This window comes from Rhinopithecus bieti, unplaced genomic scaffold (genome assembly GCF_001698545.2).
Source record: "Rhinopithecus bieti isolate Rb0 unplaced genomic scaffold, ASM169854v2 scaffold_23303, whole genome shotgun sequence".
NCBI lineage: Eukaryota > Metazoa > Chordata > Mammalia > Primates > Cercopithecidae > Rhinopithecus > Rhinopithecus bieti.
This window is the reverse complement of record NW_016810922.1, coordinates 131704-158778: the sequence shown is the minus strand read 5'-3', so window position 1 is coordinate 158778 and position 27075 is coordinate 131704. Positions and strand designations below refer to the sequence as shown.

At 39.4% G+C, this 27075-nt stretch overlaps 1 protein-coding gene and 1 pseudogene across 1 annotated transcript in view; one reads left to right on the top strand and one right to left on the bottom strand.

Moving 5' to 3' along the window:
- The window catches only part of LOC108542958 (uncharacterized), a gene marked incomplete at its 5' end in the record, with an annotated part of 109985 nt that overhangs the window by 22330 nt on the left and 60580 nt on the right, over positions 1-27075 (bottom strand).
- On the top strand, positions 2120-2674 carry LOC108542957 (60S ribosomal protein L17 pseudogene; annotated as a pseudogene).

The window sequence follows — 27075 nt, the reverse complement described above, 5'->3', positions numbered from 1 at the left end:
AAAAAAAAAAAAAAAAAAAAAAAAAAGCAGGGCTCTCATTTCAGAAAAAACTATTTTTCACTTCCCTAGTATCCTGAAACGTCTGCATCTCAGACTTCCTGATTCTTTTGCTTTAATAAACAGACGGGTGTGCCTGGAGTCATGGTGATTACCCATGTTCTAGAAATAAACTTGAGAAAGCTGTGTTGCCTGCTTAATACTCCCATAAGCTCCAAATATTATTATGTAGTTTTTTTAAAAAAACATTAAACGTCTGGGTTTTCTAAGTCAATTTTAAACATGGAGGGGGGTGTCAGTTCATTTTACAAAACATGCAAGTAGAAATAATGTTTTTTAATTTGTAAGTATAAAAATTTTTAAATGCTTAGCTAAACATGGCATATAAACAGGGAAACAATGCAGCATTGAAGAGAGTGTTCTCAACTATGAGGTCTTGCTTCCAATCGTGGCTCTGATAGTTCAGTCACTCAGATCACTGTTCTGGACCTTGTTTCCTCAAAATGACAACTCAGCTTGTGGCTGGACAGAGTAAAAAAAAAAACTTCAAGCTGATTCTCATGTGCATTTTATGGCCCAAGTTCGCAGAATCTATGCAGTATGAAAAACTCTGAAACTGAGATTTTATTTTTATTTATTTTTTTTGAGACAGGGAATCGCTCTGTCACCAAGGCTGAAGTACAGTGGCACAATCTCAGCCTTAACCTCCCAGGCTCAAACGAGCCTCTCACCTCAGCCTCCCAAGTAGCCGAGACTACAGGCAGGTGCCACCACCATGACCAGTTAATTTTTTTGAGTTTTAGTAGAGACGACGTCTTGTTATGTTGCCCAGTCTAGTCTTGAACTCCTGAGCTCAAGCAACCTACCTGCCTCGGCCTCCCAAAGTGCTGGGATTATAGGCGTGAGCCACCCTCACCCAGCTGAGATTTTTTTAATTTTAGATTTCCCTGGCAAAACTAAGAGAATATCCTCTCTGGAGAAATGTACCTTCAATCCTAGCCTCTAAAAATTACCACAGATAAAGTTCAGTCAAAAATGAGCTCGTGGTGAGACAGGACTAGCCGACTAAGAATCCCTAAGCCTAGCTGGGAAGGTGACCCCATCTACCTTTAAACACAGTGCTTGCAACTTAGCTCACACCCGGCCAATCACGTAGTAAGAGAGCTCACTAAAATGCTAATTAGGCAAACACAGGAGGTAAGGAAACAGTCAATCATCTATTGCCTGAGAGCACAGAGGGAGGGACAGTGATCAGGACATAAACCCAGGCATTCGAGCAGGCAATAGCAACCCCCCTTGGGTCCTCTCCCATTTTATGGGAGCTCTGTTTTCACTCTATTAAATCTTGCAACTGCAAAAAAAAAAAAAAAAAAAATGAGCTGGTGGTAAAAAGTCACAAAGCAGCCGGGCACAGTGGCTTACGCCTGTAATCCCAGCACTTTGGGAGACGGAGGTGGGCAGATCACCTAAGGTCAGGTGTTCAAGATCAGCCTGGTCAACATGGTGAAACCCTGTCTCTACTGAAAATACGAAAATTAGCCAGGCGATGGTGGCGGGCACCTGTAATCCCAGCTACTTGGGAGGCTGAAGCAGGAGAATCGCTTGAATACGGGAGGTAGAGGTTACAGTGAGCCGAGATCATGCCATTGCACTCCAGCCTGGGCAACAAGAAAGTCACAAAGTACACAATGAAACAAGGCCCCACTGGTGAAACTATAGAAACAATAGACACAAACCCATAGGCAAAAACTTCAGGTATGTTAATTATCAGATATTACCTATAAAATAAACATATTTTATATATTTAAATAGAGGGACAAGAGTATCAAAAGTAGGAGTTAGGAATAAGAGATTATCAAAAATACCAAGCAATGAAAAATATAATAAAATACAATAATATAAATTAAAATTCAGTGAACAAAGAATATATATATACAAAGAACCCACTCAAATCAGTAAAAAACATACAAACAACCAAACAAGAAAAATGGCAAATGAAATGGACAGGCATTTTGCAGAAGGGGAAACATATATGGCTAATAAACATACAAAAAAATATAAACTATGAAAAAATGTGTGGGGCTCTTCCTCTTCCCCAAGTGGCCTGAGGTAATCTGTGAAAATGGTTCACTATTCACTTGACGCAGACAACCACACAAAATCATGCAAATCAAGAGGTTCAAATCTTCATGTTCACTTTAAGAACACTCATGAAACTGCCCAGGACATCAAGGGTATGCATATATGAAAAGCCATGAAGTATCTGAAAGATGTCACTTTACAGAAACAGTGTGTGCCATTCCAACGTTACAATGCTGGAGTTGGCAGGTGTGCCCAGGCCAAGCAATGGGGCTGGACACAAGGTCGGTGGCCCAGAAAGAGTGCTGAATTTTTGCTGCACATGCTTAAAAATGCAGAGAGTAATGCTGAACTTAAGGGCTTAGAGGGAGATTCTCTGGTCATTGAGCATATCCAAATGAACAAAGCACCTAAGACGCGTCACTGGACCTACAGAGCTTGTGGTTGGATCAACCCATACATGAGCTCTGCCTGTCACATCGAGATGATCCTTACTGAAAAGGAACAAATTGCTCCTAAACCAGAAGAGGGGGTTGCCTAGAAGAAAAAGATATCCCAGAAGAAACTGAAGAAACAAAACTTAACAGCACGGGAGTAAATTCAGCATTAAAATAAATACAATTAAAAGTAAAAAAAAAAAAAAGAAAAAGAAAAGATGTGTGGCATCATTAACAATCAGGGTAAAGCAAATCAAGCCCACAATGAGGTTAACAGATTGCATGTATTCAACTGGAAAAAAAATTAAGTCTAATATTACTATGTGTTGAAAAGATTGTGGCTCCTCATGCTCACTTAGACATGGCTGAGGAAAGTATAAATTGGCACAGGCATTTTGAAAAAGAGTTTGGCATTATTTCCTAAAGTTGAACTTTTATGTATATCCAGCAATTCTACTAAGAATTGATCCAGTAATTCCACTAAGCATATACATAAGAAAAACTGCACGTGAACAGTAAGAGGCATGTACAAGAAAACTCATAATGGCACTCATACAGTAAAGGCCTGAAAACAAATGTCCACTTACAAGACAGCAAATGAGCAAACTGTGGTATAGTCATACAAAAGTCAAAACAAATAAACTATAGTGAACAATATTGTTAGCAATACTATTAGCAATAGCATATTAAGTGAAAAATGTTAGTTTCAAATAATTACACAAAGTATGATAACGTTTTTTATTAAGTTAAAAGTAACTAAAATTTTAAAATTTAAACTTTTTACACTAGGCGCAGTGGCTCATACCTGTAGTCCCAGCTACTCAAGAGGATGAGGTGGGAGGATCACTTTTTTGAGCCCAGGAGTTTGAAGCTGCAGTGAGCTATGATGGCACCACTGCACTCCAGTCTGAGCAACAGAGTGAGACTCCACCTCTAAGAAAACACATAAATAAATTAAAAATTTTAATTTTTTAGGAATAAATAGACTAGCAATAAAACTCTGTGAACAGGGAAACAAGAGAATGATGAAATATGTTTCAGAATGATGGTTATCTTGAGTAAGAAGACTCAGGCCAATGGAAAAAGAGACCATATCATTAGACATAGGTTACTACCAAGATCTTAGCTTTTGTTTTGAGTGGGGGTGTATAGGTACTTATCAGATAGATAGAAAGATAGAGTAATTTAAAAATAAATAGGTATGGAAGTATAGAATCTCTTCAATACACTGATTTCCCTTTTTTTTTTTTTTTTTTTTTTTGATATATACCCAGCACCAAGAACTACTATATGCTGGATCATGTAGTAGTTCTATTTTTAGTTTTTTGAGGAACCTCCATATTTTGTTTTCCATAATGGCTGTACTAACTTACATTCCTACCAATAAGCATTCTCCTTTCCCTGAATCCCTGCTAGCATTTGTTATTTTCTTTTTGATAATAGACATTTTTACCAGAGTGCGATGATATCCCATTGTAGTTTTAATTTGCATTTCCTTGACAATTAGTGATGTTAAGCATCTTTTCATACACCTGTTGGTCGTTTGTATGTCTTCTTTAGGGAAATATCTATTTAGATCTTTTGCCTATTTTTTAATCAGATTATTTGTTTTTTTGCTCTTGAGTTGTTTGAGTTCCTCACATATTCTGGTTATTAATCACTTGTCAGATGAATAGCTAGCAAATATTTTTTCCCCATTCTGTGGGCTGTCTCTTCTCTTTGTTGATTGTTTCCTCTGAAGCTTTTTGGCTTGATGTTATCCCACTTGTCAATTTGGTTTCCTGTGCTTTTGAGGTCTTACTGAAGAAATCTTTGCCCAGACCAATGTACTGAGGCATTTCAATAGCAAGATATGAAATCAACCTAAGTGTCCATCAATGGATGAAATTATAAGGAAATTGTGAGATATATATATACACAAACACACACACACAATGGAATATTATTCAGTCATGAAGAAGAATGAAATTCTGTCATTTACAGCAACATAGATAGAACTGGAAGGCATTATGTTAAGTGAAGTAAGCCAAGCACAAAGAGAAAAATACCGCCTGTTCTCACTCATGTTGGAGTTAAAATAGTGGATCTCATGAAGATAGAGAATTGAAAGATGTTTACCAGAAGCTGGGAAGGTTGGACGGAGAGGGGAGATGAAGAGAGGTTGGTTAATGAGTACAAAAATACACTCAGAAGGAACAAGATCTAGTGTTTGGTAGCAATACAGGATAGCTGTGGTTATACTTTATTGTATAGTTCTAAATAGCTAGAAGAGGTTTGGAATGTCTCCCAGCACAAAGGAATGATAAATGTTTGAGGTGATGAATATCCCAATTGCAATTTTATCATTACACATTATGCTTGTATCAAAATACCACATGTAAGCTAGCCTCAGTGGTGCATAAATATAGTCCTACTACTTGGGAGACTGAGGTGGGATGATCACTAGAACCTAGGAATACAAGGCTGTAGTATACTTTACACCTGTGAATGACCACTGCACTCCAGCCTGGGCAACACAGAGAGACCCTGTCTCTTAAAAAACACAAAACAAAAAAAAAATACCCCATAAATATGTACAACTATTAGTATCCATAAAAATTAAAAACAAGGTTGAATCTGATGGGTCACACCTGTAATCCCAGCACTTTGGGAGGCCAGGGTGAGAGAATCACTTGAGCCCAGGAGTTCAAGGCTACAGAGAGCTATGAGTGCACCACTGCACTCCTGCCTGGGCATCAGAGCGAGATCCCATCTCTTAAAAAAAAAATCAATAAATAAAATTTAAAATAAATTTATATAAATTAAATAAATAAATGAAAGTGGCACATGAGCCAATGGGTGTCATGAATTCACCATCTTACTTTCTTTTCATCCCTCTTATCACCACCTAAAACCATTGTCAATTATAACTACATCTGTAGTGCATTTAATAGCTCATAAAACTTTTCAAAAATATTATCTCATTTAATCCCTGCAACAATCTTATGAAATGTGCTTTGCTATCACTCTCATTCTACCTAAGGGAAAAACTATGGCTAAAAGAGATAAGTGACTGTTCCAGTTTAAATCCATTTCTTAAACTACAAATTCTGCATTCTTTCCCACATGAGCCTGAAAAATATCCTTCCTAATCGCTCCACACGCATCTCAAATCATGTGATATTTAAGAGATCTTGAAGATATAATAAAATTAGCACCAAATCACCAAAAGCAGATGCCAAAACCAACACCCTTGAAAGGTGAGATTCCTCAGACTAGTGGATCCCTTTCTCAGCCACCTAAACAAGGTCACATTAAAGGCCTGGTTATCTTTACTAATATCATCTTCAATCGCACACAAACACATAACCTTCTGAACAACTCCTGACTGAGCTTCTATTTGGAACCTAAGCTAGATATGTTTTTTGTTTTTTTTGTTTGTTTGTTTGTTTGTTTTCTGTTGCCCAGGCTGAAGTGCAGTGGAGCGATCTTGGCTCACTGCAAGCTCCGCCTCCTGGGTTCACCCCTTTCTCCTGCCTCAGCCTCCCTAGTACCTGGTACTACAGGTGCCCGCCACCACGCCCGGCTAATTTTTTTTGTATTTTTAGTAGAGACGGGGTTTCACCATGTTAGCCAGGATGGTCTCTATCTCCTGACCTCGTGATCTGCCAGCCTCAGCCTCCCAAAGTGCTGGGATTACAGGCGTGAGCCACCGCACCCGGCCTGCCAGAGATGTTTCAAGGCCCACTCACAGGGCCCTGAGCCACTGTTTTACAGATCCCATCACATGAGACATATATTCAGACACATTCAATACATTTTCCATTAAATGCTTGAAAGGGCTTTTATTATTCGAAAAATATATTTTGTTAAAAGTTATTTTTGTGTAATTTTAAATTTCACTTATGCACAATTATACAAAAGTTGAATTGCAACTAGGCAGTTGAAATTATGACTAGTATTTAATTAAAGATTGTTTTTAAAGTTAAGTTCCAAGCTTCTTATTTTGGAATCAATAATATATATTTAGGTCCCAGTGATCTCAAAAAGCCTTTGAAGAACTCATGGACCCTAAGGACAGACCAGAGTGTCTAATGGACACACCATCGGGCCAGGAGCAAGGCTACAGACTATTGGTTTCAATGGCAGAGGGCTGTCTGGGGCTACCCCCGGCTTCATCCCTAGAGCTGCTGGAATCTTAGCACAGGTGAACTTACCCACCACACCACTTCTCCCTACCATACTTGTATACTACCCCAAATTCAAGCCCCATGGGCAACTCTTTTCTCAAAAACTATCATCCTTTTGCTACTGTGTAGCTGATCCACTGCTGCCCTCCTAGTCAACTCTTTTCTAGGTGCCCTTTGAAACCGTCATTTAATTGTCAGGAAGCTCTAACTCCTCACAAAAGTGCCATCTCCAATGCTTGTCTTACCTTAATCATTCCACGTGTATTTGTTAAGTGCCTGCTCTCTACACCTTTGCATCTCTCCAGCAGAGGCTTCTGCTTCTCCTGCATGTCTCATCGAAATCTCAGAAGGAACCATCATCCAACGCCACTCTCTTCCTTTCCCTGAATTGTCACTGTCTGACCTCCGGCCACACCCCCTCATTTGTTGAGGACTTTGGAACCTGACTCATTGCTTCTTCTCCACTTTGAGTGTAGTCATCTGGGAAGATTTCCACATTCATGTGGATGGGCCAGCCAACACCTCAGCCACAAAAGTTCCTAGCTTCCTGAGCTCAAATAATCTTTATCTTCTCTCCTCTTCTCCCAGCATGCCATGGCCCCATTCTGGATGATGACATCACCTGGTACTGAACCAACTCTGAGACCTCTCATTGTAATCCAACAATGTGACCTACAATTTCTGGCTCTCCAGCTCTCTCACAACTCTTCAAGCTAATCCAGACCTCTAATGTTCTGTTCCTGGTCAGACCCATGATTGCCGTTAAGATTTCCTGTTCTTCCTCATCAAGTCTCATGATGCATCATTTCAAGCATTCTCTCGACATCAATATCCCAGCCACCTCCTCTAGAGCTATCAATTCCACCCTCTATCTTGGATCAGTTGAAACATTCACCTTAACTCCCAATTCTAAATGGCTGAAACGTGCTTTGAAAACACTACTCAATGAAGCAGCTTAATCCCTCGACAGATGTCAACGATCTAACATCAGCTGGGTTCTCAGCACTGTTTTTCTTTAACAACTTCTAGCTATCCCCAAATGTATCCATTTCTACTCTTACTCTCACCTGCATTCTGTCCAGGCCCAGGAAAGGCCCCCTTTCTTCTCCCTAAAATATCTCAAATGTCTCCCATCTTATGAAAGATCTTTCTGAATCCTATATCCTCCCTAGCTTATTGCCTTAATTCCTCGTCTAAGGCAAACTCCTTTAAAGGGTAATTTATAAAGGCTCTTTCCACGTTTTTATCTCCTAGTCATTTTTTCCCTATTCATTTTTAAATTGACTTGTATTTGTATCAAAGTAAAACATGCCTGTAAGTTAAAAGCAAATAATGCTAAAAAACATTTGGCCTAAAAGGCTCTTACCTAGATACCCGGCTCTGATCAAATGTCACCTTATCAAAGAATGTTCCCTGACTGTGCAATGTAAACCCATCATCCCACCCCAACACTATCTTCCCCTTTACCTGAAGCATTTTTCTTCATACCATTTACCATCTCTTAGTATAATGTAAATGTAGTTATTTGGCTGGGCGCAGTGGCTCACGCCTGTAATCCCAGCACCTTGTGGGGGCCGAGGTGGGCAGATCACTTGAGGTCATGAGTTTAAGACAAGCCTGACCAACACGGTGAGACCCCGTCTCTACTAAAAAATACAAAAAATTAGTTGAGCATGGTGGCAGGCACCTGTAATCCCAGCTACTTGGGAGGCTGAGGCAGGAGAATCACTTGAACCCGGGAGGCAGAGGTTGCAATGAACAAAGACTGTGCTGCTGCACTCTAGCCTGAGTGACAGAGCGAGACTCCATCTCAAAATAAATAAATAAATAAATTTAGTTATTTGTTTTTATTTTTGTGGGATCCGTGGCACAGAGCAAACACTTAATAAATATATGTGGAATTAATAAAAATCTATTCTAATTATAACAGGATATCAAATTAGAACTTTTTAAGTTAGTTTCAACTGATATCCCATAGGCTGGGAACAATGCAATAAATGCCACTATCTCCCAATCCTAAAGGAAAGTGTTGGAACAGTACAACTCAAAGTATGCCCATGGACAAATGCCAGTCTGATAACTGTTTTTATTGGTTTGCTATAAGATAAATACAGAAATTGGAAGTATTTAGAGACTTTTAGAATAATTTGACGTTGCTTTGGAACTACAACTGGTCAATAGACTTGTCTTCTTGAACAGACTATTTCAGGTGCTGTTGAACTCACATAATACGTCACCAGTGTGATGTGAACTGAAGACCAGTCATGCAATAAAGGGCCAGGTACAGACCTGTAATGAATTGGAAGTTAAAAAAAAAAAAATCTTTCCCACAAATGTACAAAATGCCCTATGCTAAACCATCTGTGATAACCATGTTAAGTTAGTGTGACACAGATTAAAGTAACATGAGCCCATCACCACTCTAACAGAGGTAGACAAAGCCAGAAACCAAGAGGAGAGATCGTTTTGGAGAAAGCTATTGATGCCTTGAGCACTTCCTCCTAGAAGAGAGGTTGGTGTGCATATCCTATGCCTTAAACCAAGGGAGAGGGCTTCAAGGAGACACCTTGAAGGGCAAAACATGTCTCCCCTGGAGTTTAAGGAACATGTGACTAGAATATGACTCTCACCAAAAGACTCTAAAGGTGAATACTGTCGCCAGAATAAAAGATCTGCTTGGCATTGAGCTGCCCCTCCATGGCACATGATTTTGGGAGGTCTGTCATGGACCCAAAGACAGAGGGAGCTAGTTTAAGCTCCTATTCAAAGGGATCCTATCCAAGAGGACTTTGTGAATGGAAGGAGAGACCAAATAGAAGGGGTGAACCATCAGAAGTTCAGAAGACCAAGGCAGGAATACACAAGCAAAGAAAAGACTCTTCCCAGACGAAAGGAACTACAACACATTCAGAGGACACCAACTGCCAGGTCATAACTATAAGGGCTGTGCAAAACTAGGCCCTCGTCCCCTAATCCCCTTTCTCCTTGGCCAATCCTAGAGCAGTCAGAAGCAACAACAGGAGGGTATAGGAGAAAATGAGGAGAGAAGAGAGGAAAAAAACAACCATGTTCTTTGCCACTGCAGCCTGAATCTCTGTCAAGCTGAGAGAAGGGAAAAAATATTAACGTTGAATATGAAGTTGTAATAATTCATGAGGCCAGACTGGAGTTATATTATTATTAGACGGAGCTAAAATCTTTAATGCTTGACAGTGACCCAAGGACTTTCCATTATCACCAGTAAAGCTGAATCACCAGTAAAGCTGTGGCACCTGCCTTGAGTTTTTCCTTAGGAGTAGAGAGTGAGTTAAATGGTGATTGGTGAGGAAGAATAAATTTAATTTCTCTTTGCACTCGAATTAATAAATAGATTATACACAAAAACTGTGGTCCCCTGGCTCCTCTTCCCACCTTCTCAGACACAACCACTTTCAACTTTCTATATATCTTACCGCATTTATCTTAATAATGCATATAGTGGTATGTCTAGGTTTATTAATTATAGTCATCATCTATTCAGTCCCTATTAAGATAGATAAAGATTATGCCTTTCTTACAGAATTTTTGCATAAATCCATATTCAGTGATATTATGGTTAATTGCATCTTAATATTATTCACTCTTGAATTAAGTAGTGTATCATGGTTAAATTTTCTTGCTTACTCAAATCTATAAATAGATTAATCCACAAAATAACACTATAAAGTTATGACCCCCATTCTAAAGTGGAGGAACCTGAGCCACAGAGAAACTAAATAACTCACTTGCCTAAAGGCACTGAGCTGGTAAGTGCTGAAACCAAAATTTAAACTCACGTTAGGCTGTATAGCTCCAGAATTCACACTCTGAGCCCCTCCATGATAGTGCTTATGTTTGCTAACAGGTTTAAGTCGTAGCTCAAGCAAAATTAAACTGGGTCTAGCCCATTACTAAAGTAGGTGCTATTGTAGCATATGATAAAGACATTTTTAAAATTTCTATTCCCACAATGAATAGATAACTTTCAAAAGAGTATCCAGAAAGGTACTTTGGATATGTAACATACAACCCAACTTGTTAATTCATCACAATAACTGAACGTATGATTTTCCTTTTATCCATTCTTTACTCCGACTTCTCACCTTACAATTTTCTCTTAGCAAAAGTTAAGCAATAACTCTTCAGAAAAATAAAATAGTCTAGAGATTCATTATTAAAAATGTATCAAAATCTTACAATTCCCTGGGGCTAAGGTTTAGAACACAAAGCACAGTCTCTTTCCTCTAAAATGACATAATTCTTATAAATACTAAGGTCAGAATAAGAGATAGAACTACAATGAAGAAATTACTTTGGAGGAACCATTTTAATATGTTTCTAAGAAAGCAGTATATTAGGCCAGGTGCAGTGGTTCATGGCTGTAATCCCAGGACTTTGGGAAGCCAAGGCGGGCAGATCGCTTGAGGTCAGGAGTTCGAGACCAGCCTGGCTAACTTGGTAAAACCCTGTCTCTACTAAAAGTACAAAAATTAGCCAGCCATGGTGACACACACCTGTAATCCCAGCTACTTGGGAGCCTGAGGCAGGAGATGGAGGTTGCAGTGAGCCAAGATCGCACCACTGCACTCTAGCCTGGATGACAGAGTGAGATTCCGTCTCAAAAAAAAAAAAAAAAAAAAAAAAAAGAAGAAAAGAAAGCAGTACTGTTCTGTTTTTCAACTAATCTGGTCCCATAATTAGTGAAAGAGATGTTTTAAAATATCAATTAATGAAACACTTAGTATAGTCCCTAGTAATATAAAATACTGTCTTTCTCAAAGTTATATATACCTAAAGAAATAAGGCCGGGCACGGTGGCTCACGTCCGTAATCCCAGCAATTTGGGAGGCCAATGGGGGCAGATCACAAGGTCAGGATTTCAAGACCAACCTGACCAACATAGTGAAACCGCATCTCTACTAAAAATACAAAAATTAGCCGGGTGTGGTGGCACGCACCTGTAGTCCCAGCTACTTGGGAGGCTGAGGCAAGAGAATCACTTGAACTCGGGAGACAGAGGTTGCAGTGAGCCAAGACCACGCCATTACACTCCAGCCTGGGTGATGGAGTGAGACTCCGTCTCAAAAAAAAGCAATAACAACAACAAAGAAATAAAAGAACAGTGAAAATTAGAATATAAAGCAAGTAACTGATAAAAGAATCAGACAATGTCTGACATCCAGTTGACTGATCTTCCCACCCCATTTCCCATCTTCAAACTCAAAAGTTTATTTTATGTTTTAAAAAACCCAAGTTTTAAAGAGCAAGCCAGAGGCCACAGAATTCTAAAATTCTCCAACCGTATTCAGCCTTTTACTCCTAGGAACAGGAAATAGTACAACTCAAAAGATCAACAATCTAAAAATTTAATCCAAGTGGTTTCTCTTTACTGGTAAAAAAAAATCATAATTTCTGTAATTTGCCATCAGTGGAAGAATTCAAGCCTAACTCGTTCGCCTTTTATTAAATGGGTGGCTAATATTTAGTTTCACAGAGACCAAAAAAAGCACCAAATAAAGGGAGGGGGTAGCACGTGCAAAAGGAACTTGGCTAACGATTTTTCAGACGCTTCTTGGTTAAAACTGCAAGAGCTGAATGAACACAGAAATCCACTTTAAAGTATATGTTCAGGTTGAATGTGTAATTTTTGCCCTTCTGAACTCCTGGGACAAAGGTTTATGCTCAATAATGTTTAACCTTCTTGAAATGCAGAAGGAGAAAAGGCTCAAAGCAATATGTCAGAAGTGATTATCATAGTTCAAGGGAAATGATTATTCTGATGGCCAAGAAAAATGGACTGATTTTCAACATGAATGCTAGCTACTTAAAATAACTATTTTCTGTGGCTGCAAATTATGAACATTAGCAGTATGAAAGCACATGTCCTGTAAGGACCCCATTGCTTCTGAAAGATATCCACATCCAGCTATCCAGTTTTGGAGAAAGTAAATGGGGTATTTTTATTGTGTTTGGCAAAGTAGCTAAAAATTACACCCCATTCTCAATTAACAATGCCTACTTCTAATAGGACTAATATATAAATAAAATTCACAGATAATTCTAAAGCATCCTAACTTAGGATAGTTTCAAACCTTCTTAATTAAGCTATGAACAGTTAGAAATGTATAAATCACTGGCTTGCCTCCCTATTTAGTAACAGAAAATTAAAAGTATGAGCAACAAAATGAAAGCAAATAATCCACCACTGGAAAGGTATCTCCTGAGCAGAGTCACATAATGGCATGTGATGTCAATATTAAAGATTAACTCAAATCGATTAAGCAACTCAATATCTTGCATTTTAGCCATCATCAAAATTTCATGAGCTCTGTGAAAAGATATATGTGTAATTTGCTGGAATAAAGTAATACTAAAATGAAACAATTCTACTTACTAAGAAAAAATTGTTAGAACAGCTATCATTTGAATTTCAGCAAGACGAAGTCAAGCAATGTGATAGCATGTTGCTTTGTTGTTGTTGTTATTGTTGTTTGTTTGTTTGTTTGTTTCCGAGATGCAGCCTTCCTCTGTCACTAAGGCTGGAGTGAGGTGGCGCGATCTTGGCTCACTGCAACCTCTGCCTCCCAGGTTCAAGCTGATTCTCCTGCCTCAGCCTCCCGAGTAACTGGAATTACAGGCGCATGCCACCACACCCAGCTGATTTTTATATTTTCAGTAGAGATGGGGTTTCACCATGTTGGCCAGGCTGGTCTCAAACTCCTGACCTCAGATGATCCACCCACCTCAGCCTCCCAAAGTGCTGGGATTATAGGTGTGAGCCACCACACCCAGCCCATGTTGTCTTTAAGGTCAGTTTTATTTTGATGATGATTCTAGTCTCAGACCAATAAATCAGCAAAGAACAAAAACAGCAGTCTTGGGGGGAAAAAATCAGTTGTAGATTTTAAAACAGAAGAATATGTCTATATAATTCCTTGTCTATTTTATATTATTTGTTTAAGTTTTAAATAATAAGCACAGTTTATACACCATTCACTAATATGGTTTGCCAAATGTTCTAAGTAAAAAGTCAACAAATAAGCCAACAGTTCTTTGTTAAAAGAAAAAAAGAAGTAAAAAGAAATCAGAAGATGGTCATAGGAACAATATTTCCACCTTCTGCCTTTCTAAACACAATATCTAAAATCTCAAAATGTTATTACCAAAAATTTAGGCTTACTCTATGGAAAACCAAAATGTTGACGATGCAAACTTCAAGTAAAGGTTTGTTTCTTTTATCTAACATCTTAAACCTTTCATTATGGAAAATCTTATGCTTATACAACAAAGGAAAAGTATAGAGAACTGCCATTTACACACCCAGCTTTAACAATCACTATCTCCTGGTCTGTGCTATTTCAACTATACCCCTATCCACATTTTCTGCCCTACCCCACCAGATGATTTTAAAACCAATCTGAGGAATTTTACTTCATTATTAAATATTTTAGTATGCATCTCTAAAATATAAGGATTATTTTAAATCAAAATACCACTATCAATCTAAAGTATTTTTATAAGTGTCTTGATATCATTAAATATCCAAGCCTGGGCAACAAAGCAAGACCGTGTTTCTTCAAAAAAACTTAAAAATTAACCAGGCATGGTGGCACACATCTGTAGTCCCACCTTCTCAGGAGACTGAGGCAGGAGGATTACCTGAGTTCAGGAGGTTGACGATGCAGTGAGTCGCGACTTTGCCACTGCACTGGAGCCTGGGTGATAGAGTGAGAACTTGTCTCAAAAAAAAAAAAAAATTCATTGTTCATATTTCCCCCACTTTCCCCTTTTTTTATATTCGGTTTATTCACCCAAATAAGGCATACATGTTACATTTGGTTGGTAGGTCTTTTAAGTCTCTTTTCGTGTATAGACTATCACTCCCACATTTTTTCTTATAATCTGTCAAAAAAACTGGGGGTATTTGTTCTAGAGTTTCCCACACTGCAACTTTGCTAAATCCTAAATGTATCTTCACTATCTTCACCTTATCATTTAATATATTCCTCTGTCACCTGTATTTTATGTAAATCTATAATTAGAACTAGCAGTTTGATCTGATTTACGTTCAATTTTTTAGCAAGAATACTTTAAGTATTTTTGTATACTTTCATCAGGAGACGCATATGTATGGTTGTCTCTCATGTATTAGCAGTCATCGATGGGTCTAGGTTCGTTATTTTATCAGGGCTTGCAAGATGGTGAAATTGTAATTTCATCATTCCTTCTTCCTTCAACAACGATTTGATTACCATGTATAATAATCTTTAAAGCAAAGACAGGAAAATGCTTGCTTCTTTCCCTTTACCACTTTTTAGAAAAAAAAGAGTTCCCTAGCATTCTCCAAAAGTCACCAATAAGATGGTTTTAAACAATATCATAGATTCATAGATTTTGAATATATGGATGTATTTCAATCTGCCATGATCATTATTCTTATTGATTGAGCAGTAGGAGCCTCTCCCAGTTTACTCCTGGTCCTGACATGATCCCAGTAGTCTTTGATGCCTCCTTACTTTCTGGTTTGACCAGATGTGCCAAGCTCATTCTATATTTTCTGTTTCAGATCTGGAATCAGCCATTTCTCCAACAAGTTTGTGACTGATGGTTTCCACGGGTGTCCTGCCTGCATCCCTTCCACCTGGCCAATGGACTCACATACAGGCTACTGTGAGCGTTGGGTGCTAATGGCTCATAGCCACCCTCTCCTTCAGGGACTCCCCTAGCCTAAAGCTTCCTCACACCCCCAGCCCTAGCAGCCCATAACCAGTGACTGACGGAGGTGAGGGACAAAAGGCTTGCTTCAAGTTGAGACCAAGTCTAAAGTACAATTCATGTGCCAGAGTTCAATATTCAGAAGTGGAATTGTCGGCTCATATGATAATGCTATTTTTTAATTTTTGAAGACCTACCATACTGTTTTCTATAGCAGTTGAACCATTTTACATTCCTACCAAGAGTGCACAAGGGTGTGTAAACTTAATTTTAACACCATATTAGCTTAGGTATCTGCTTTGGTTTGAATGTTGCATCCCACCCAAAATTCATGTGTTGAAATTTAATCCCCAATGTGACAGTATTAAGAGGAGGGGCTTTTTGGAAGTGATTAAGTCATGAGGGTTCACCATCATGAATGGGTTAATGCCACTACAGAAAAAAAGGCTTCAAAGAGCTCCCTTGCTCTCTCTTGCTGTATTTGCCTTCTGCCTTCCACCAGGTGAGGATGCAGAAACAAGGTGTCATCAGTGAGGAACGACACTTCACCAAATACCAAACCTGCCGATGCCTTGGTCTTGAACTTTCTAGGTTCCAGAACAGTGAGAAAATAAATTTCTATTATGTATAAATTACCCAGTCTCAGGTATTCTGTTATAGCAACACAGATGGACTAAAATAGTATCTGATCCTCATCAATCTTAGTAATACTGAGCTGCACATAAGAAGGGTCAATGTAGAGTAGCCAGTGGTATTCCCCAGCATCAGAGTTGATTATCTACTTTACTAATTGATAATTGAATAGGATGTGTGGAGGCTGCAGCATGGGCTTGATAGTATTAGACCAAAGTGGACTTGCCAATGCATTGGTACCCTATGGTGGCCAACACACATAATGCAGGCTGTCAGCAGACTCTCAAAGATGTAAAGCTACTCCCTGGGAATGAGTCACACTGGGATGATGAATAATCCCTCCAGTCAAACGGAATCTACATTATTCTCCCTGGAAGTTCTCACCCAATTCTCTAAGCATTGTCAGAGATAGAGACTAAATAAACATAGGATAAACACAAGAGACAACAGACTGCAAGGATGAGAGATGTCTGCTTCTATCTGACCTTATGAACTTAGGCCAATCACTTACTGAGATTTAGTTTTGTCAAACTAGATCAATAATATATGCCATACCCAACACACAGAGTGTCTGTTCAGATTAAATGAGATCATGAATATGAGCATTCTTTGAAAGTATGAAGTGCTATTTAACTACAAAGTACTACTCCAAAGCTATAATTTTCCTGAAACATTACTGTCATTTCCAGAACTGAATTCTCCTCTCCCAAAGCACAAACTAAGTTTTGTTCAATTTCCATAGATTGATTTTTTTTCGAACCACACTTATCATTTCACAACTAAAATAATAAAGAGAGAGAGAGAGAGAGACAATATTGAGAGAAATCAGACCCTTATCACTTACTTGGAAGTGGTTTAGAAGAGTAAAACAAAGGTGACGTTTGGAAAAATTAAGAATTAGTCTTAGGAAAAAGGGTTCAGAGAGATAGAACCATGAGCCTAGAAAAGAAACAATTTATTGATTTTCAAGTACAATTAACTTGCTGCTAATTAGAACTACTTAATGGTAGGAGATCGTATCACTAAAAGTACTGAAGCAGAGAGGAATCTAGCATTATGAAAACTGTTAAGTCAAATAAGCTCTAAGATTCCCTCAAGCTTTAACATTCTTTGATTCACAAAGACTGATAGTGACACGGTAGCAGGTGGCTATGCTTCATCCTCTCCAGAATAAGAAATGGTCTTAAATTGTAAGCCATGGGATTTAGGGCAAAAATCAAGGAGTTGTTTCAGGCAGAGATGGCTGTTAAATTCCAAACAGAATTCTGAGGTAAGCTATGGCTGTGTCCTTTAAAATAAAGGAAGCTATACCCATCTTACCAGAACAATTTAAGGATTACTCTGGTTAGAGGTGAAATAATAAACTAGACCATCTTTGAAGGGGCTTTCTTTTCAGTCCTTTGATCTATAGTTGTCCATGAAAATTTTCAAAGTATAAGTGACTATCCATATGTTTTCTTTAAGTTTCCTTGGTTTGGAGCTTAAAGAATTTTTTTTAAGACAACAAGTTGTCATCACATAAAAGAAAGACATAAAAAGAATGGCAAGAGGTCTTGCTTCAGTCAAAATACTGACCTCAAAAAAGAATCATGAGTTATAAAGACATGCTTATTTTTCTCTAAGCAGAACACATGAATCCCTTTACCAAGTTAATCTTGGTTTCATGAGTTGTTTATAGAGACTAAACTGTTCATTCAATACAGTCTACCTACCTTGCACATTCCTGTGCACCTGTGCATTAATTATTCCTATACCTTACTATAATTTATTATAGCAAGACTACAATAAATGAAATCTTTTTTTTTTTGAGATGGACTCTCACTCTGTCACCAGGCTTGAGTGCAGCAGCGCAATCTCGGCTCACTGCAACCTCTGCCTCCCAGGTTCAAGCGATTCTCCTGCCTCAGCCTCCCAAGTAGGTAGCACAGGCACGTGCCACCACACCCAGCTAATATTTGTATTTTTAGTAGAGACAGGTTTCACCATGTTGGCTGGGATGGTCTCGATCTCTTGACCTCATGATCCACCCACCTTGGCCTCCCAATGTGCTGGGATTACAGAAGTGAACCACTGTGCCTGGCCATAAATGAAATCTTTCATGAAATTCTATTAATTATGAACCAAAAAGGGAAGTATAGCAATGTGTAGCAAAGACTCAGTACATTGAATGGGTGTCATTCAAAAAAATTCTTTTCAGATAATTAGCAAAAGAAATTTGACTTTATTAATCAATTCATTCTCTAGAATTCCAAAGGGGAAAAGGAAACAAATGTTTCCTCTAAGAGCTTTGGATTTGCTAGTTAATTAGCCAAAGTAAGGTATGAGTTCTACAGTTATGCCTTCCACAGAAGGGGAAATGTCCCGAGGTTATGCAAATAAAGCTGCCTGGTCCTACATATTTGAAAAGGAAAGGGAAAAGGAAGACCATTTTAATAATCTAAGCAGGAAAGGAACACAGAAACACCCTGCTATATTTGCAATGAGATCAAGGATATATGCTTAAGTCTTTCCTATACTGCAAAAAGTTCCCAACTACAAAGATGACAAAATCTGGTTAATATTATCACAAATTAAAGCTATATAACGTTGTAAAATACACTGCAGCCTTACAAAAACCTAAGCTGTAATCAGAAAAACAGAAAATTTCCCCAAGACTGAAAAATAGAAACCCACAAGAGAAGGAAAAGAAGGGTGAGGTCAAGGAAGTGGTGGTTTAGTGGGGGAGAGTTCAGGGAAGGGAAAACCTAATGAGTACGTCTGGAACTTCATTTCCTGCTATTTTCTCTAGTCTCTACCTGAGTGGCCTTTTCTTGGCCTAAAATGAATACCCTTAAATGAAAGTCAAGAGCTACCTGGACCCATCTCTGCTAAAGGCATTTATATTTCTGAGAGAAGAGTTGGAAGCTATAAGCGATCCTCAGTCCTCTTCCCAGACTCTCATCACTGGCAGACTCCAAGGCTCAGATATCAATTGTCTTCTCTTCTCTATCAAATTCATTTTCTGAATCATCCCACCTAGTCTTATAGATTTAATAACATTTATGTACAAATAATTCCCACATCTTCCATGAAATCCAGACACAAGAATATCTAATAGATATTTCAAACTTCACATATCCAAATCAGAAATGTTTATTTCCAATCCTCAATCCAAACCTGCTTCTTCCTTTGTGCTTACCATTTCAGAAAAGAGGATCACCCAATCACCTGTTTTAGGCCCATATGTCCTCCAACTCCTCAGTGAAAACTGTCAGGCTCAAAAATACCATTGCTTGATGGTAGTGGGAGCCCAAAAGTAAGAAAACAGATGCTCACAGGCCAAGATTTTGCCAGCATGGAGAACAAGCTGCAGCTTGGGCTATAACCTGGGAACACTAGCAATTTTAATTAGACTTTTCAGCTCAGTGAGAAAGTCTCACAAATTCTAAGTCACCAGGAAATGCAGGCAATGCTGTTGCAGTGTGCCAAAAACTGGAATCAGTGAAATGTAACAGGAATAGAGTCATTATGTTTGATTATTTCCTAATGCTCTAAAACTGTTATTTCCCCATACCCACCCCCAATCTCGAACACATAAATACTTCTTGGGCCTGAAAGTTGTACATTAACAGGTTCATGTGAGCAGGCAGTAGGGCCTTGCTACCTCCTAGGTGCTCTGCCACAGAAAGAGGGGGCCAATAAAATGATGGCAAAAACGATGTCTGAGGTTTACCAATGGTTTTCAATACCATTTTTAAGATACATTCTAATTGATGTAACAGTTTAAAAACACAAAGATTTCATCTATATCTACCATCTACACAGTTAGAAGAATGAGACTCAAAGTAATTAAAATACTTCAGGAAGGCTGACAAGGATAAATGTCTAGCACTAGAATTGTGATCATGGGGAATTCTCCATTCCTTATTCAAAAACTGCTCAAGCCAAGAGTGCCTAGGTTTAAATGTTAACTCCATTATCTACCAGCTGTACGACCTTGACACGTTTCCTCCCTGGAAAGTGAGCGCCAACCCCAGAGAACTGCTGAGAAGATAAAATGAGAGAAAAATGGAGAATAGTGCAGAGAACAATGCCCGTGTATTGCCAATGAAGTAAACACGCAGTAATGCAAGAGTTCTTGTTATGATGATGATGATGTTTAAAAATCCTGGGTTTCAGAAACAAAATAAAATGTTTTGTAATGTGAAAACACTAAGGAATAAATGGAAATCTGGATCTAATTATCTTTTCTGTTTCAAAGTGATAAAAAAAATTCCTAGGCATCCTAGTGACACATCTTAATATACATTATAAATCCAAATACATATGTACTGAGAGGAAATCAGGATAAAGTTTTAGTTTATTCACTTTCAGAAACATCTAAAACAAGGAGTAAAATAAAAAATCTAGATATTATTAAGTTTTTATTAGTGATCCCCATTACAAATTCTTACAGGTATATTTGCGTATAGCTTACAAATTCAGAATAAGTAAATAGGTTAAAACAGCTAAGGATGCTAAACTATTTACATTTCAAGTAACACTTCAAGAGGATGATCTGACTGAAAGTAGCTAAAACTGCACAGTCACGCTTTCTGACTCATCTCCTTTGCAGTTACTTATGTTTTCAGTCTTTCTCACTCATGGGCATATTTCTTATTTAGATTGCCACTAGAAATGCCTGGAGTGCTTCATATGAAGTCATTCAAGTAATCCTGAATCACCATAACTGATTTATTTTTACTCCATCTCCAAGCTATAATCAGAGTTGCTTTCATGGCAGCACGTTGTAACACTGATTTTCTCCAAATGTGTAAGTTTAGAAAAGACACAGGTTTTGGACGCATGTTGAATAGGGTGGCTCTAGCAGGCACTACTGGCTGCACCTAACCAAATCCAGAAGAGGACACAAAGCCTCAGTTCAAGTTCATGCATGGCATTAAAAGCAGGGAAATGTCAGCAGAGGCCATAAGGTTCTAGAAGCCTGCATAGGAATCGTGTGAGACAAGGAGCCAACAGCCTTCTCACTACCAACTCTGACAACGTCCAGTCTCTCAGACAACTGACAGGAGATGCAGTAAGATGCCCTGAAGAACTCTCCCAGCTGGATGTGGTGACTCATGCCTGTAATCCCAGCACTTTGGGAGGCCAAGGTGTTCTCTTGAGCCCAGGAGTTCAAGAACACCAAGGGCCACACAGACAGACTCCATCTCTACAAAAAAAGTTAGAATTAGCCAGGCATGCTGGCACATGCCTGTAGTCCAAGCTACTCAGCAGGCTTAGATGAGAAGGTTGAGCTCAAGAGGTTGAGGCTGCAGTGAGCCGTAATTGCGCAACTGCACTCCAGCCTGGGCGACAGAGCAAAACTCTGTCTCAAAAAAAAAAAAAAAAAACACGCTCCTTGGTGGAGCTTGCAGTGAGCTGAGATTGCGCCACTGCACTCCAGCTTGGGCAAGAGTGAGATTCCGTAAAAAAAAAAAAAAAAAGAGGCCGGGAGCGGTGGCTCAAGCCTGTAATCCCAGCACTTTGGGAGGCCGAGACGGGCGGATCACGAGGTCAGGAGATCGAGACCATCCTGGCTAATACGGTGAAACCCCGTCTCCACTAAAAAATACAAAAAACTAGCCGGGCGAGGTGGCGGGCGCCTGTAGTCCCAGCTACTCAGGAGGCTGAGGGAGGAGAATGGCATGAACCCGGGAGGCGGAGCTTGCAGTGAGCTGAGATCCGGCCACTGCACTCCAGCCTGGGAGACAGAGCGAGACTCCGTCTCAAAACAAAACAAAACAAAACAAAACAAAACAAAACTCTCCTCAAAATGGTTTTTTGCCCAATCAACTGAGTAGTCTCCACTGCCATTTGCTGCCCTCTCATCTCCCTCTCTTCCAACAGATCCTTCAGGAAAGAGGGTGAGGCCATCCTCTGATTCCCCAACAGCAGTCATCAGCAGATGTCAGCAGAAGGCCATGGGTTAGGCCCAAATTCAGGCCCTAATCACCTCACTGCTAGGCTGCTGCAGCTACCAAACTGTCCTGCTCTCCTGACGCACCCTGCACATGTTTAATCTTTCTAAAATCATGCTATGATCACACTACTCACCTATTACAGCGTCTTCAGAAGCACAGAAAAGAAAGCTTAAACCAGTGGTTGTCTGAAATGTATGTTGGCCCCTATCTATTTTTTCCAACTTTATCTTGTATTTCTCTCATATAAATCCCCACATCCGGTCAGTTCTCAGCACTTTTGTTTACTCCACTTCCCAGCCCCAGCATCTGCTGCCCAGCCAATTCCTACCTTTTTTTTTTTTTTCCGGACAGTATCTTGCTCTGTCACTGAAGCTGCAGTACAGCAGCATGATCATAGCTTACTGCAGCCTGGAACTCCGGGCTCAAGCAATTCTCTCACCTCAGCCTCTCAAGTAGCTGGGACTACAGGCGTGCACCACCATGCCTGGCTAATTTGTTTTTAATTTTTAGTAGAGATAGGGTCTTCCTGTGTTGCCCAGGCTGGTCTCAAACTCTTGAGCTCAAGTGATCCTCCCACCTCCGCCTCCCAAAGTACTGGGATTACAGGCGTGAGCCACCACACGCACAGCACTGTACATATTTTAAAGCCCAACTCAATCCCAACTCTTCCATAAAGTAATTACGCCCTAACCAACCTATTTAGAGGTAGGGGTCCCCTCTTTGTTCTCTAAATTCCTATAATGCTTACTAATTGTACCACTCATCATAAGCTATCTTTCATATATCATTCACTCACTTAGTCGATAGTATTCACTCAGATGCCAAATGCCAAATGCCAGATGCCAGGAGATATTCTAGACCCTCTGACATGGGCTTCAAAGAATTAATGGTCTAGGGGAGGAGGAGAAAAAGGAAGAAACTATTTATTGTTTATTCTACGCAGGTCATTACCATGAAATCTCTTTCCATATGTCAACTCAGTTCATCCTCAACACTCTACGTAGTAGCTATTGTTATCACTTTATTTATTTTTTATTTTTCCATAAGTTATTGGGGTACAGGTGGTATTTGGTTACATGAGTAAGTTCTTTAGTGGTGATTTGTGAGATTTTGGTGCACCCATCACCCAAGTAGTATACAGTGCACCACACTGTTGTCTTTTATCCCTCGTCCCTCTCATACTCTTACCCCCAAGTCCCCACAGTCCATTGTACCATTCTTATGACTTTGCGTCCTCATAGCTTAGCTCCCACATGTCAGTGAGAACATATGATGTTTGGGTTTCCATTCCTGAGTTACTTCACTTAGAATAATAGTCTCCAATCTTATCCAGGTCACTGCAAATGCTGTTAATTCATTCCTTTTTATGGCTGAGTAGTATTCCATCGTATATATACACCACAGTTTCTTTATCCACTCATTGATTGATGGGCATTTGGGTTGGTCCCACGACTTTGCAATTGTGAATTGTGCTGCTATAAACATGCATGTACAAGTATCTTTTTTGTATAATGACTTCTTTTCCTCAGGGTAGATACCCAGTAGTGGGATTGCTGGATCAAATGGTAGTCCTACTTTTACTTCTTTAAGAAATCTCCACACTGTTTTCCATAGTGGCTGATATCATTTGGCTGTGTCCCCACCCAAATTTCAACTTGAATTGTAGCTTCCAGAATTCCTGTGTGTTGTGGGAGGGACCCAGCAAGAGGTAATTGAATCACGGGGGTCAGTCTTTCCCGTGCTATTCTCATGATAGTGAATAAGTCTCACGAGATCTGATAGGTTTATCAGGGGTTTCTGCTTTTGCTTCCTCCTCATTTTCTCTTGCCGCCACCATTTAAGAAGCGCCTTTCACCTCCCACCACGATTCTGAGGCCTCCCTAGCCACGGGGAACTGTAAGTCAAATTAAATCTCTTTTTCTTCCCAGTCTCAGGTTATGTCTTCATCAGCAGCATGAAAACAGACTAATGCAGTGACTGTACTAGTTTACATTCCCACCAGCAGTGTAAAAGTGTTCCCTGATCACTGCATCCACACCAACATCTACTGTTTTTTGACATTTTGATTATGGCCGTTCTTGCAGGAGTAAGGTGGTATCACCTTGTGGTTTTGATTTGCATTTCCCTGATCATTAGTGATGTTGAACATTTTTTCATACGTTTGTTGGCCATTTGTGTATCATCTTCTTTTGAGAATTGTCTATTCATGTCCTTAGCCCACTTTTTGATGGGACTGTTTCTTCGTTTTTTTCTTACTGATTTGTTTGAGTTTGTTGTAGATTCTGGATATTAATCCTTTGTCAGATGTATAGATTATGAATATTTTCTCCCACTCTGTGGGTTGTCTGTTTACTCTGCTGACTGTTCCTTTTGCTGCGCAAAAGCTCTTTAGTTTAATTAAGCCCCAACTATTTATCTTTGTTTTTATTGCATTTGCTTTTGGGTTCTCAGTCATAAAATCCTTGCCAAAGCCAATGTTTAATAGAGTTTCTCCAATGTTATCTTCTAGAATTTTTATAGTTTCAAGTCTTAGATTTAAGTCCTTAATCCATCTTGAGTTGATTTCTGTACAAGGTGAGAGATAAGGATCCAGTTTCATTATCCTACATGTGGCTAGTCCAACCTTTTCCATTTGTTGAGAAGGGTGTCCTTTCCCTTATTATCACTTTATGAAAAGGAAACTGATTCTCAGAGAATTGAAATACCTTGGCAAAGGATACCTTTTTTGTTTGTTTGTTTTTTAGTTTTTTGTTGTTGTTGTTGTTGTTGTTTGTTTGTTTTTGAGATGTAGTCTTGCTCTATAGCCAAGGCTGGAGTGCAATGGCATGATCTTGGCTCCCTGCAACCTTCACCTCCTGTTCTAGCAATTCTCCCTGCCTCACCCTCCTGAGTAGCTGGGATTACAGGCATGTGCCAGCACACCCAGCTAATTTTTGTATTTTTAGTAGAGATGGGGTTTTGCCATGTTGGGTAGGTTGGTCTTGAACTCCTGGCCTCAAGTGTTTTGCCCACCTCAGTTTCCCAAAGTGCTGGGATTATAGGAGTGAGCCACAACATTTGGCCACCAGGTAGGTATGTTTTTATTCTCTGCTGTCCCTGTCACCCTCTCAGATTATCTGTCCATCTCTTCCTTGCTCAGTCCTTGGAAGACTGATGTCTGTGATCTACATCACCCAAGTTCCTTTGCCCTCTGGCTTCTAGGTAGGTAGGGTCAAAAGGAGGTACCACTGGGAGCAGGAGCTAAGAGAGCAATATATTTATTTGCCCTGCTCCCTCCTGACTCACTAGGTTCTGGCAGTAGCTGCATCCCTCAGGTACCGGCCTTGTGGAAGGGCTCTTCCATTGCTCCAGCTCTTCCTACCAGCATCCATTAAGACCACTGCCCTCTGCTACCCCTAAGACCAGGAGTTGAAGATAAATAGGCTCTACCTAAAGGCTGATGAAGCATCTTAGCCCTGCCCACATTTCTGTAAATACTCCCTTCATTAAGCTCTTTTCAGTTAAATCCTCTTAGTGTGCTGCTTCCTGCAGATACACAGAGCAGGATTTGAACTCACGTGGGTCTTACGGCAGAGACCTCTTTTTTTTTTTTTGCTGGGGTAATTGCTATGTTGGAGGTTTGTACTGAGTGCTGAGGATCAAAACTAAGGGCACCTTACTCTGATAGGAAGGATCAGAAAAGACTTCACCTGACCCATCCAAGCATGAGTCAATCTCAAAAGGTGAACTGAAGTTTACCAGGCAAACAAAGAATGAGGATAAACGTTCAAGGGCAAAGTAGACAGTAAGGTTCAAAGTCACAGAGGCATAAAGACTATGTCTTATTAACCAAGGCAGTTATGTAGAGGGCTTGTGAGAGAATAATGATGGTTGAGTGTTTCTAAACTTTAATGATAATCACTTACTTCTCAATCCTGATCCACATGGGGAGATTAGAAGAAGCAAAGAACTAGCTAGACTCTGAGCAAGAGAAATAATTCACCTATTCCCTACCTTCAACTGATCCCTATTACAGAAAGTAAGTTCAAATATTTAGCACAATATACAAGCCCTTTCTAATCTGGCCTCTACCCAACCCACCAGTCTCATCTGCCAGCACCACCTCAAGCTGTTCACTGAGAACGCCATACCCTCCCACATCTCTGCACTTTTATACATATTTTTCTCATGCAGGAGATACCTACTTCTACTTTGTACTTGGTAAATTCCTCCTTATCTCTCAGGACTCATCTCAGGTGTCTGCTTATCTGTAAATATTTCCAGAGATCCAAGATGATTCCATAATGCCTTGTGTATAACTCTAGAACAGTACTTTCAAAGCACAGAACATGCATTATAATTACTTGTTTTCATGTCTGTTGATTGACTCGACTGTGATTTCCCAGCGACCAGGTACTAATGGAAGGTAACAGATGGTAGAGGTTCATGCTTGGGTTCTGGAGGCAAGCCACCCAGATCCAAATTCTAAACTGTACCCCAAACAACTAGGTAACCTGAAGCAAGTAATGTATCCTCTCTGGGGCTCAGTTTCATTATCCATAGAATAGGAATCATAACATCTGCCTCATAGAATTGTTAAATGAGTGACATAAAATAAGGCCTGTTACACACTAAGCCCTCAGGAACTGTTAGTTAACATATATTTGTATGTCCCTTATTTTCTGTATAAAATGCATGTTTGTTGAACGAATAAATTTTCCTACCATTTCTTATTTCTCTGCATAGATACCAAATACTACTTAGCCTTTGTTTTATTGAATCATGAAAAATAAACCCTCATTTCTAAATATGTACCTTTTTTCACTTGGTTATGATAAACAGATCATTTTCTGTAAAGGAATTTAACTTCTTTCCACTGTTTTTGGCCTGGTTACTGAGTCAGACATTTTTTTGGCCTTCTCACAGTCTCCACATGTGCCTGCCCCACAGTTACCCCCACAGAAGAGCAGTTCTGTTTCAATAATTTACAAAGACATTTTCAAGTCAAATCTTGATGGCTCCCCTATGTTGGCACAAGAAACAACAACAGGCTCCCCACAGCATAGAGATGAACCATACAGACACTTTTTTCTAATGCCAAAGTAA